The following is a 13,439-nucleotide window of genomic DNA, read 5'->3' as shown; positions in this document are numbered from 1 at the left end:
TTGCTTAAGGAAAGTTAAATCAACAATCAATGTTGATTTTATTGCTCGAAGATGAAATTGTTCCGACTTCAAGAGAATCGTTCTTTATTGCTCAAAAGCTGCATCTCCTTCTTTTGGTGCAAGATAAGAATGTCTAGACAAGGCATCGGATAAACCTTGTTGTTTTTCTGGTCGATAAGTGATGATGAACTCGAATCTTGATAAAGACATGCTCCAACGAGCTTGGCGACGATTTAATATGCATGCTGACATAAAATATTTGAGATTCTTGTGATCCATATATACGGTGACTGGACTAGAAGTGCCTTCTAGATAATGATGCCATTCTTGAAAAGAATCCACAATTGCAAGAAGTTCTTTGTCATAGATCTCATAATTGAATTCTGCTGCTGAGAATTTTTTTGAATGAAAGGCTACTGGATGAAGTTTGTCATCTGTTCCCATTTGTGATAAAACCGCACCCAGAGCAAAGTCCGATGCATTTGTTTCCATAAAGAATGCTTTGAAAAAATCAACACGATACAAGATTGGTGTAGAAACAAACGCTATCTTCAAAGATTCAAAAGCAACTTCCGCTTCTTGATTCCATTGGAGTTTGTCTTTACAAGTCAAACGTGTAAGTGGAGCTACAACTCGAGAGAAGTCTTTGATGAAGATCCGATAGTAGTTGGCAAATCCCAAAAAACATTGGACATCTCTTACCGTTTTTGGGATCTTCCAATCTATAATAGTTTGAACTTTCTTAGGATCCATCATAAGTCCATCATTTGAAATGATGTAACCTAAAAAATTGACTTGAATAGTGTAGAATACACACTTTTCTATCTTGGCATAGAGTCCTGCATCTCTTAATTTTTGTAATACATGACAAACATGAAATTCATGTTCTTTTGGATTCTTAGAATAGATCAAGATGTCGTCTAGATAACATACCACAAAATCGTCCAAAAACTCTTGAAAAACATCATTCATTAGACGTTGAAAAGCTGCTGGTGCATTCGTAAGTCGAAAAGGCATGACGTTGTATTCAAAATATCCATACCTAGTTCGAAACGCAGTCTTCCATTCATCTCTTTCTTTGATGCGTACTAGATTGTATGCTCTCCGAAGATCTATTTTTGTATAGATCTTAGCTTGATTCAGCTGATCAAGAAGTGCGGATATTAAAGGTAGTGGATACCTGTTTTTGATGGTAATCTTGTTGAATCCTCGATAATCAACACACATCCACAATGATCCATCTTTTTTCTTCACAAATAGAATTGGAGCTCTTGCCGGAGATTTAGAATGGCGTATGAAATTCTTGGCTAGATTTTCTTCAATATACTCCTTGAGTTCAATCAACTCATTTTGTGATAAACTATAGATTGGTCCGAATGGCGGTTGTGCTCTTTCTTGAAGGTCAATTGAGCAATCATAGGGACGATGTTCCGGGAGTGTATCCGCATTCTTTTTTTCAAATACATCTTGAAATTCTTGTTATTGGCTTGGAATGCCACTTGAAGTCTTTTCACTAGTAGAAACGGGTGTAGCATAAATAATGTATGGTGATTCTTTCATAGCAGAATGCAAAAAAGCTTTTGCACCTATAAATACGGATTTAATTGAACTGGACTTATGACTCTCTACTTGCTTAACTACACTGTTAGTTATACTTTTAGAGAAAATAAGAGTTCGAGAAATCCAGTCTATTTGAGGGTTGTATTTTTCTAACCACGATAAACCTAAAATGACTGGATTAGAGGGAGATCTAATGATATTAAATACTACAAAACTATTATGACTATTGATTATTACTTCTATAGGAAGGGTTTTATGAGTAATATCTCCAGAAGACAATAGACGACCATCTATGACTTCTACATGAACATGTTTAGTTTTCTTTACTAAAGATATGCTATGTCTTTTAGTAAATTCTTTATCTAAAAAATACGTTGAGGCTCCTGAATCTAACAAGGTAGAGACTTTGTAATGTTTAGGTCCTAAAATAACATTTAATGTAAAACAAAGAGAGGGCTCTGAGGAGAGAATAGGACCTTTACTAGAAGTTGTATAAGGTTCCAGCCGCACGGTCCCTATTATAGCTGGACAAACTCATTTTCTGACATATTATCTTCTTTCACAGCCATACTCCTCATTTTGTGATTGCGTCGTTTCTTTGGACAATGTTGAGCAGTGTGCTTTGGTTATCCACAATATAAACATAGTCCTTCTTGACAACGACGAATCTTTTCTTGCTCAGTAAGAGGTTTAAAACGTACTGCATCAATTTGCATATCCTATACTTCCGAATGTATGTGTTGAAGAGATGTTGGTGTTGCCATTGAATTATAGTAACGTTGAGGTCCACTTGTACGGTTCTCAGATCGAAATTCAAAAAGGCGATTGTCGTACTTCACAGCAAAGTCAATTGCTTGACTCAATGTTTGAGGATCAGATAAGTTGAGCATTAATTTTTTTACTTCATATTGTAATCCGTAGAGAAATTGGCTAATAAGTGCAGCATCATCCCACTTGATATCAGTTGTAAGTTGTCAAAATTGTGAAGCATATAACGTTATTGATCGATTGCCTTGTCATAAAATACGGATCTTATTGGTTGCAACACAAATTGCATCATGTTCTCCATACATGGATTGAAACTCCGCCAAAAAAGCCTCTAGATTATCCAATATTGGATCTCGTCGTTCTAAAAAAGATGAAAACCATGATAGTGCCGAACTTGAAAGAAGCGTACCAATGAATCTAACTTGTGATCCTAGAGTTGGATAGCTTTGGGGTTGAAGTTCAATCACAAGTTGCACTTGATTGATAGATCCTTGAAACTTAGATCTGGTGCCATCAAACTTCTCGGGTAGGGCAATTCTTGGTTCTCTAACATTTGAAGGGCGTTCCACCATAGGAAAAAAGACATGGTTTGGTGCAGATGTTGAAGCAGCTCCAACCATTTCTATATCTTCACTTCCTGCCAATCTTGTTGCTTCTTGTGGTGGTAAATTGAGTTGATGCATTGCAAGCATTAACTCCCTCAATTGTTCTTGCATTTGTGCCATTGCACTCTTCATTTCAAGAAGTTCTACCATGATAACACTTAGAAGAGAGAAGATGTCTAATATCACTCAAGACAAATAGAAGAGAGGACTTGTGGACAAAGAAAATATTAAAGACAATATCAGTTTAGAAGAGGGTAATCCGTAACTTCTAATACGCTTATATCTTATCAAGAAAAAGATGTAATCCACTCTTAATCAAGATTAGACAAAGCTCTGATATTGTAGGTGTACTCTTGTCAATCTGTCAAGGACAAGAACTCGATGAAAAAATAATTCAAACAAGTGAGCCTTCACTCAAAGAGAGGTAACAAAATATATGTAAACAAGTATATATATTGAAAGAGGAACTGGAATGGCTATTGCCAAAAGACAAGAAAACTAGAGACCCTTGAAACTAAACTAGAAGCAAGAAAGGAGTTGACAAGAGTTAAGAAGCCTTCACTCTTGTCTCTATATATACTATCTAACTAAGAGCTACGTGGCGACATTCTATAGGACCTCCAATATGTGTTGACTTTGTAGGGCACATGCCTTGACTTACAAGGCAAGTTTTTCTACGTATGGGCCACATAGTTAACTTGATCTTTAAGCTAACAACATGTGTGGCACATGGCCAACTTGTTGACCACGTTTTTAATCCAAAAAGTCAATTAAAGACACCTATGAAGTCAAAACAGCATCTAGGAAGTTTTTAAGAAGCTTCCATATTAAATATTATAGAATTAACTTACTTTTACCTACTTTTACTTACTTCTACCTATTTCTATATGTAATTATTAGCTTACATGATTATGGCCGTGACAGGAGGTGATCTTGTTGGCGATGTGGATGTTACTTAGAAAGTTTGTGCTCACTAGAAAGTTGGAATTATTAGATAGGAAAGCAATTTGGACCAAGATTACTTAAGAGATTGGATTGTGATTTAGTTTTATAAAGTGAGTGAGAGATTTCAAAGGGAAGAAGGCGAGGGTTGCGATGTGAAGAAGTTTTTGGTTGTAGGGCATAGAAATAGATCTAAATTAGTAGAAAAGATTGCCAATCAGGAGAAGGAAGGAGTGAAAAATTTAAAGAAGCTAAAGCTGATTAAAAAAAAGGTGATGATAGTATTACTTAAGGTTGGTATTAATAGATCTATGCTACACAATTGTTTTGAGGAGGTAGTGAAGTAAAGGCTTTTTTATTGGAGAGGATCAGAATAAGGATATTGTAAGAATGTGGAGATGGTTTGATAGCAATAAGAGCAAGAGATGGCTTGAGAGTTAATGACTATGGTAGATTAGCCATGATTTGCCAAGTTATTGTGAGGTAATAGTTGATTTTTAGTAGTTGTTAGATAATAATTTTGATAGAATTCTTGTACATATTTTATAGTGATAATAAGCAATTATAGTGTTATAATTAATATTTAACTATGGTTATTTCTTTGCTAAAGAATGCGATGCATATGAAAACTTTTACAAGCTGATTAATGAATATTTTATATAATTAATTAATTAATTAAAATAATATATATAATAAAATAATAAATAAAATAAAATAAAATAAAATAAAAAATAATTAAAATAAAAAATAATAATTATAATAATTATTATATATATATATATATATTTTTATTTTATTATTTTATTGTAATTGATTTTTTAATGAGTTGTTGAGGAAGTATTTTTAATTAAAGTTGAGGCTAAGAGAAGGAAGTAGAGAATAAAGAATAAAGCAAGCACAAAAGTGAATGATTCATTGAAATCTTGTTGAAAAGAATACGGTAGCAAGTGAGTGACTAGAACTTAATTTAGTTCATTAGGTAGAATCCTTCTCTTTTGAGAGTTAACTTGATCTAATATATTAGTAGGAGAATTTGTGTTAGTAATTTGTATAGAAATTATGAGCAAAGGTATTAACACAGAAGAGACATAGCAATTACATGCAGATACATGTACTTTTCAATTGATTGAACAAACAAAAAAGCATGCTTTTTGTGTTATATTTATATTGTTGCTTACACAATGGATAATATCTTACTTTTATACCAAATTAAAATGGCAGGATAATTCTTTAAATTCTATTTTGGTACTCAATGAAAGTTTGTCTCATATAAGAATTTGTTTTGTATGGCAGTAAAATAAGGAAGGTATAGAGGTGATACTGTAGTCCAAATCAGATACTATCTTCTATTGTTTATTCTCCTTGCTAAAGAGAATTCAAACTCAAGTAGGCTTATAGGTGTCTGATCATGAACATCTAAAAATATTTCTACCTAATTTAGTAGAAAAACCATAAAAAAAAATATAAATGATGTATGATGGATGTAATGTATATAATGAATGAAGTAAAGATAAAAAAAAATGAATAGATGAACATGCAAATTAGATCAAAGAAATCCAATTTAATCTCAATTATAGAAGATATTAACAAAATTAGATGAAGATAGAGTTTAGAAAATTACTTAATATCTAAACAAGATCCTAAAGATACCATTAGAACATTAGAAGAAGGAAGAAGTAGCAATGAATCTTAAAGTACAACCACAATAATAAGATTAGATTCTATCCTAGTAACAAAACAATGGCGATGACATCAATAGTATAAAGAATCATCTTCTTTCGAATTTAGGGAGACAAAAAATAAGATCTTTTTTAATCTTTGGAATAGTTGGTAGTGGGATGATAGTACAGATTCTATTTGATATTGCACCTGTAAAAAAATCTATATCTACAAGAATGATCCAAGTACATATAGATCTTTTGGTGATGCCAAAGAATTTGTCTATTATAGTATCTTGAAATTTGGCTACAATAACTATCCTAGCTCATCTATCTAAGTTCTATAGTATAAAGGATGAGGATCCATCTTTGTATATAGAATGATATACATAAATATTAACAAGTTTATTAAATACCAATCAAGGCTATTATTTGGTTTGATTTTCCACTACCTTACATGGTGAGGTATATGAATGGTATCGAAATCATCAAGAAGGATCTTTTGTTGAATGGCCTCAATTACAAGGAGATTTCTTAAATCATTTTTAGCCAAAGATAAAACAAATCATTGCTTTGAAAGTAATAATTATACTAAAATATGAAAGAGATGAAGACATATCTTCATATTTTTGGAGTTTCAAATTTGTATGTATATAATTTGTGGATAATATGCTTAACAATGATACATTAAAATAATTCTTTATATAAGGATATTTTGAAGAATCTACTATTAGGGGCATCCTAGAAAAAAAACCAATAACTTTAGAAGATGACAAGAAAGTGGTGAGGGAGGTAGCTATTATAAACAAAAACTATGAGTGCCTTTAGAAAAAAGAGAATAAATCCATTCTTCAATTCATTCCAATTAAACCATGAATGCAAGAATTAGGGGTGAATCAAATTGATTCTAGTGATAATCTACCTATTGTACATCAAGAGCATGCTCTAATCTCATTAGCTACTAAAAAACCAACGCCTTTTTTTGTATTAGCTACTTCAATATTAGAACAATAAGTAGAAAACATACAAAAAAAGATGAAAGCTACCTATGAGGATTTCCAAAAAGCCATTATGAAGCAATTTCTAACCTTATCAGAGTAAATAACTTAAATAATAAGAAACCAAGGTTTCTATGCACTTCTATTATAAATAGAATCAAAGAGGTATACTTTGAATTTGTGGTATATCAATTGTACTCAATCTGCCCATTCTTCATAATTTTATATGACAGGACCTTACTTGAGCTTTTAAGAGTAAAATGCTCTGCCTCTACTAACACCTCTCAGATATAAAAGAGAAAAAATATCCAAATTGTAGGCAAGAAGGATATCAAAATAGACCTCAAGGATTTAGAGATCCGCATAGACAACATAAGGAGTTTCTCCAATATTATGGTAGAATAACTTGTTTAAGAAATCAGGAGTTCGAGCCTCACCAAGGCTCACAAGTAGTATATATTGGTTGTCTAAAGAGCCCTTGCAACCTTAGTCTTATCTTCCTACCTATACCCAAGGTGCTATAACCCATATGAGAATTGTGCACCTCTCTTCCTATAAGGACTATACTAGCTGCTGGTCCTCCTATTTTCTACTAGTAAAACTACTTTTTTTGCATTTTTGACTATACCATAGTATTTAAAAGTACCCAATTAGCTTTGAAACCTTGTATAGTCTTTAAATATTGCTTCATTTCTTCATAATGGCTCTCAAGGTGATAAAACTCAATTTTACCAATGTCTTGAAATTTTCTTTAAAAATTCATAAAAAATCCTAAATAGATTCTAAATAAATTTTAAAAATCCTATAATATTTTTGTGATACTAATATCCATATAAGGCTATATTTTTCTATCTTGGTGATTTTTTATAGTAATAAAATCAATTTAAATCCACTAAAAATCCTATTTTCTATATACATAACTTAAAAGACACGAAGTTCTTTTTCATGTTTCTTTTAATTAATCATTGATAGGATTTTTTTAAGTTATATATATAGATATGAGACCAATATAGACACTAGTCTCAATTACTAATCACTAATACTCAATAATGAGAAAAAATACTATACCAACTAAGATAATTGCTTCCAAGACTTACTAAGACTCCATTTTTGTAACTTTTCTTTTAATAAGACTTTTATACTTATAAATACTTCTAAATTCTAATAAATATATAAATAATCAAAAAGACTCTCTAATCTTAGTATTTATTTCATTAAATGATTCAATACTATATTTTTAACTAATCTACCAATTAAGATCAATTGATAGGACTCACATAGTATCAGTAGAAAATCTCAAGCAACAAACTCAAAAAAACGTACAAGATAAAAGATGGCTTTCATAAGAAGGCCACAACAAGTTGAGGCCATTCAATTTATACTTCAATTATGAGAATGCAAAACAAATCTACTAGCTTCCTATATGTTTGCAAATTCAAAGAACGTATATACCATTAAATCAAAGATTACAAGGCAGACAAGATCAAGGTGATAATAGAAAATGAACAAATTAGAAGCCAAAGCCTTTAAATTTACAAGATGTTAAGATGGCTAATATACTTGATGAAACTCAAGTAAGCAACTCGTTCTCTTCTAGTATTTTTTTAACAGCCATTGTAGGACAAAGGCTTCTTGAGACAAATCTCATAATTTACAAAATATAAGAGCCACAAATGTATATTGATATGAAGATTCCAATGTTAGTAGTGATGACTTGATAAAAGATAATAGCACAAATTTCTACATTAGAGATTATAAGATTTGAAGTTAGTTCATTTCAAGAACCTTCTTACTTTCTTGAATTGAATAAGGTTACATAAGATGCAATGAAGGCAACTAGAAATTTGGATAGTAATGTAATTTACTTGTAATTGCTAAGTAGTGAAATATTCTTTATTAGTGAAGATGATAGTAAAAAAGAATTAGATAAAAGAAAATAATAAGGATAAGGTATTCTATTGAAAGAATTTAAATTATTAAAGTACAAAGAATCCAATTTAAGTCTAAATCCTATGATTTTTGGACAGACCATAATAGACTTAAGGTAAATATTATGATTGCATAATTACTAGAGATCTCTCTTATTATACAAAAGAAGTTAAAAGAAAGACTACCTATTGTGAAAAAGACAAAGTAATTGAAAGCAAGAATAATGAGAAGACTACAACTTATTAATAAACTATTGAAAGTTAAGGTGATAGAAATAGAGGTGATGATTGTGGATAAGATAATATCCAATGCCTTTGTGGATAGAGGAAGTAGTTTAAATATAATGGCCATACAAACCATGGAGAAGTTAGGTCTAAGTTTAATAGAACTTCTATCTTTTGTGATTAACATAGAAAACCAATGTTCAGCAAAATCAATAGAACAAATCAAGAATTCTAAGATTATAACATGAGAAAAGAAGTATGTATTGACATTCTACATGATTTACATGTATACAGCCAAGGGCTCATTTTATTTTACTATAATATTTTCCATAATTGAGAACGGCCAATGCCATTGTAAATTAGAGAAAAAAGAGGCCTATAATCACCTATAGACCTAATTAGAACCAAATGTGAGTTTTAATTAGATCTATCATAATGAGGAAGATTAATCAAGAATCATCTTCTTATAAGGAAGAAAAGGAATCAAGTACAATAAACAACAACCAACTAATGAAAGAAGTATTAGTAAGAAATATGAACCTAAGTGTTGAAATGAAAAGATTAGAATGTTTAGACCCTAATATTTATTATTGAAAAGATAAGGGAGAGTATAAATAATAGGTAAAAAAATATCCAAATTCAGCTATAATTAATAAAAGAATTAATTTCATTGAAGATATTGAGGCAAAAAATGAATTAGCCCTTATTTTTAAAATAGATGAGAGCATATACTTGATATAAATAGAAGAATTCCAAGACATAGAAGTGCTTGAAGAAAAAAAACTATTAAAGAATTCATTATGCTTTAAGACAATTTTTTCTAGCATCATGGTAAGAGAAGATGTGACCAACTATTCTAATGTATCTTTTAATTGATATAGGGATAATATTGAGTAGTCTTACATTGCCAAAGAAGACTAGAAGTATGTCACAATTCAGATAGAAGGAAAGGAGCCTAAGAAGGTAAAGATGGATAACAAATTAAATGAAGCAAAGATAGGAATATATCGTGAATTGGTGAAAGAATACAAGAATATTTTTGTGTGGTTGTATAAAGACTTGAATGATATATCTCTTAAGATAATTTAACGTCAAATTCTATTAATTCCAAATATAATACTTATTAGACAAAAAAATGAAGAATGAACCTATAACTTTATTAATTATAAAAATAGAATTGTAGAGATTATGACAAGTAGAATTTATAAAACCTATAGAAATTACCAATTTAGTATTACCTATGGTGCTAGTAAAGAAGAAAAATAAAAAGTTATATATGTACATTGATTATTAGAAATTAAATACTTACATATAAAAAGACCATTTTTTGTTTTCTTCTATTACTAGCATCCTAAAAGAAGTAATAGGATATGAGTATTGTACGTTCATAGATGGATACTTTGATTACAACCAAATATCCATTACTTTCAAAGATAGGCATAAGACAGCATTTACAATGTCATGGGGGACCTTTATATGATATGTAATGCCATTTGGTCTATGCAATGGACTAGCTACCTTCCAATGATTAGTCATGTATATCTTCTCTAGTTTGTTGTATAAATCTATGACAATACTTATTGATGATTTTAGTATGCATTCTAAGAAGAATGATCATCTATATCATATGAGATAGAGCTTGAAGAGATGTAGAAAGATAAAAATAGCCTTAAATCTTAAAAAAAATCTACTTTATAATACATTGAGAGGAATTACTAGACTATGTAATAAGTGAGAGCGATAGAAAGCCTAAACTAGAGAAAATTAGGATCATCAATAATCTCAAACCTTCAATGAGTGTAAAAGAAGCATAAAGAGTATTTGGCCTCATTGGATGGTATTGAGAACTAATTCCAAATTATGCTATACGTCTTTTCTATCACCAACTTATATAGAAAGAAAACAAAGTTTGAATGGATTAAGGTCTATGAAGAGACGTTTGAAGTTCTAAAAAAAATTAATTAATTAATATTTAATCCTATAACCTCTAAAGTGGAATCTATTCTTTCATGTATATTATGATGTGAATATAGTAGAAATTGAAAGTATATTATATCAATTTGTTGAAAAAAAATAAAAGAAAAAGAATTATCACATTGCTAGATTTAATATATTTAATATTATATATCAATCTCAAAAACAATAAGACTTATCAAATACTTTATTTAGATATTTTTATCTTGTATCAAAAGAAGATATTCTACATAATTAACAACAAATTATATTATTAAATGTAAAGAAATTACATCTTGAAGCTATTAAGTTAACAATTCTAGTTGATTTCACTTTTTACAATAATTTTTTTTCAAGTATGTTAAAATATTTTTTGTTTTTGATTTTAAAAATAATCTTTATAATAATTTAAGAAAATTTGCATTCAAGGACAATCTTCTTTATCATAAAGAGTGATTATATATTTTAGATAGTAAAACACACTTATGTCTACTTCAAATAAAATTTTTTGATATGAAAAAGTCTTATGTATGTAATGGAATTGTATTACTTTTTTTACCAAGAATTTTGGTTAAATAATAATTTAAAATTATCACTTTATAAATTTGATTATTTTTTTCTTTTAAAATCTTTTTTTGTTATAATCAAGATTTTTATAAATTTTAAATTAAATTTCTTTACTATTATATTATGTTATTATTTTTTATTTTTTCATATTTTTTTACTATTATTTATATATTTATTAAAAAAATTAATAATTTTTTTCATCAATTTTTTTTATTTTAGATCCTAAAAAGATATATTTTTTAATTTTATCAATTTTAATCTTTTTATTTATCTTCAACTTTAATTTAGTAGAAGCCAAATCAAACAATAATAAGATAATAAAAGATAAAATTGATAACAAAAGAATAAACATGATGAATGAAGATCTAATGTCTTAAGAAAAATTAACAAAGTAGAAGAATGCATTGTATTGACTTTGTGGTTGCATTTTTGTAGAAATAAAATTTTTATATTTGCTATTACTACAAGATTTTTTTGTTGAAACAACATCAAAGTCCTCACTATATTATAAAAAAATTGATAATATAAATTTATTAAAATTAAGTTGATAATAATTTAGTTAGAATTAATTTTCTATCATTGTTAAATTTATAAGTTTGATGACTTATATAGTAACTAGTTTTAGTCCTAATAATCAAGTATTACTTTTTTATTTTTACATACTATTAAAGTAATAGATTTATAATTTTAGAATTGAACACCATATAATGGATCTTACTAAGTCCAATTCTTACAAGAATGACAAGTTATTAGGAGTTGTGAACTATTCTATGTAGACTTTTATTGTTGAACAAATCTTATGAATTAATAATATATTAGATGTATACATACCTATCATATCATCAATTAAGTCTACTGATGGATTTATTGGATCTAGCTCTACCATTAGGAAAAATTTCTCTAATCTTGTTGCATAGTTGTTGCTATATCAATTACTACAACCATTATTGTTGACACACAAATGATATAAAAAATAAAAAATAAAAACAAAGTTGTTATAATTATCACTACTACTATCTTTAAAAAAATAGTTATTATAATCAAATGATTTAAGGCCAATTAACTAACTCTCTTCTTCAAGAATTTGAAGTCTTTAGCAATATAAAAATAAATAAATTAATTAAATTAAATTAAAAAATCTATAGTAATGAGTTTTTTTTTTTTTTTTTTTTTTTTTTTAATTAAGATGATAGGAGGTCCAATAATAAAAAGTTACTTGCCTCAAATCAAAGAGATTATCAATCAACTAGTCAATATTTGTATGGACATATGTAATTGTCGTTTTACTTACTCCAAAGTAATCTAATCAGAATAAATATGTATAGGAGAATTCGAACACAGCAAAAGACTATCCATATGAATTTGCACGTTAGGGTCACACAATTAATTGTCTCTTGATTAACTTAAAATATCCAAGAATGTTACATTGTCTTGTGCATTTTATCAAATATTATAATTGATAATTCAATCTTCACATTCATTGTCTCTTCTCTTCTCCTAATTTATAACAATGATATGTAATACTATACTATCTTAAAAGTTAACATATAATTACTCTATAATCCAATCACTAGAATCTTCCACATCTAACGGTTATTCTTCCTATACTTCTTTACAGAAATCCAAACTCCAAAGACTCCTTCTCAAACCTCAATGTTATAATTCTTTCATTTATATTCATTCTTCACCAATACTTTCAATTTTCTACTTATAATTCTTCACTATATTCATCCATAATAAATTCCATACTTCATTTACAACATTAAATCTCTTTTTCATTCCAAAATTTCACTTCACATTATTCAAAACTATCCATTATTCTTTAACTACAAAGAATCGAAGTCTTCCATTCTGTTGGCGTTCATCAAATCGATACTAAAGCCACCATCCACTTGAACTCTAGGAATTAGAATACCATCAATTGATACATTAATAGTTGGTGACCCTGGATCGAGATTCAAACTAATTTCATAAATTTCTCTATTATGAAACCTACGTCTTATTAATGAAGCATTCAATATAAAACAACATTTCACTGTTATGGCCAAAAGTTGCTTCATTGTAAAAGAGGGCTGAAGTACATCCAAATCTTTCAAAATATCATTTGATTCCATATTGAAAGTCATTCCCAATGTCTTCTTTTATTTTATTGGTTTCAATTTTATTCCTTGAGATACTAAATCCTTTTTTGTAGTCAAAATTATTGTCTATACATTCTTTGAATTTTCTTCCATC

This window comes from Physcomitrium patens, chromosome 8 (assembly GCF_059467195.1).
Source record: "Physcomitrium patens ecotype Gransden chromosome 8, ASM5946719v1, whole genome shotgun sequence".
NCBI classification, from domain to species: Eukaryota; Viridiplantae; Streptophyta; class Bryopsida; order Funariales; family Funariaceae; genus Physcomitrium; species Physcomitrium patens.
The sequence above is the reverse complement of the archived record's forward strand: the minus strand, read 5'-3'. Positions refer to the sequence as shown.